This window comes from Macaca mulatta, chromosome 10 (genome assembly GCF_049350105.2).
Source record: "Macaca mulatta isolate MMU2019108-1 chromosome 10, T2T-MMU8v2.0, whole genome shotgun sequence".
Classification (NCBI taxonomy): domain Eukaryota; kingdom Metazoa; phylum Chordata; class Mammalia; order Primates; family Cercopithecidae; genus Macaca; species Macaca mulatta.
The window spans coordinates 41,526,342-41,527,500 of record NC_133415.1 but is presented as its reverse complement, the minus strand read 5'-3'; positions in this window follow the sequence as shown (position 1 = coordinate 41,527,500).

Here is a 1,159-nt window from a genome sequence, read left to right as displayed (position 1 = left end):
ACCGCCGCGGAGGGGGGCGGCCCACGAGGCGACGACCACAAGAGGCGAAAGCGAGGAGTGCCTGCTGCGTCAGAGGACCCCCGCTGACCCACGCCGGACGCCACGAGGCAGACGGCGGGGTCGGGACAGCGAGGTCGGGCCGGGTTCCGCACCCCAGTGCCTCCCAACGCACCGCCCGCAGGCGGGGATGGGAGACGGGGGAAACCCCGCGGGCGGGACGAGAAGAACGGGTCTCATTCACCACGAATGCCCGCCCCTCGCCCGTCGCGGCTCGGTCCCGGCCCGGGAGAGCGTGACATCACCACATCGATCAGGGAAAGCATCCCCGGAGCAGGGTCGGCCAGCCAGCCACAGCCTCCCCAGAGGCCAGCGAGCAGATCAGCCTGGCCATCCCCAGCTCCAGGACAGGGGCGGCAGACAACCCGGCAGAGACGAGGAATGCCTGACACGCACGGCACGGAGCCAGCGGGAGTGGGGTTGTCTCGGCCGCCCCAGGTGCCCGCAGCGGGGAGCGCACGGTGGCAGGGTAAGCCCGCGCCACCTTCCCCGCCGCCCCCAGGTGGGTCAGAGACCCGGACCCAAGGCGGCACCGGGAGCTGGGACGCTCGGATGCATGAGAGACCGGGCACACGGGCCCCAGCAGGCGGCTCAAGCACGAGCAGGGCCGGCTAGCCGGGTCACCGGGAGGCCGAAGACCCGCGACGCATCCAAGAGACCCAACCTCTCCAGCGACAGGTCGCCAGAGGACAGCGTGTCAGCAATAACCCGGTGGCCCAAAATGCCGGCTCGGAGTGAAACATATACCTCCCCAGGAGACAGGAGGTCGAGTCACCGACCACGCCGCCGGCCCAGGGAACCCGCGACACGGGCATCTGTCCCCAAAATCGCCACCATCGCAGCCAGACACGGAGCACCCAGGGCCCTCTGGTCGACCCCAGGACACACGCCGGAGCAGCGCCGGGCCAGGGACGTCCTCCCGGCCACCCGTGCCACGCAGGGGCCGGCCCGAGTCTCCAGAGCGAGACTCGGAAGCGTTTCCGGCCGTCCCCTCGTACGACCGGGACACACGAGGGACCGAAGGCCGGCCAGGTGTGACCTCTCGGGCCGCACGCGCGCTCAGGGAGCGCTCTCCGACTCCCCACGGGGACTTGCAAACAAC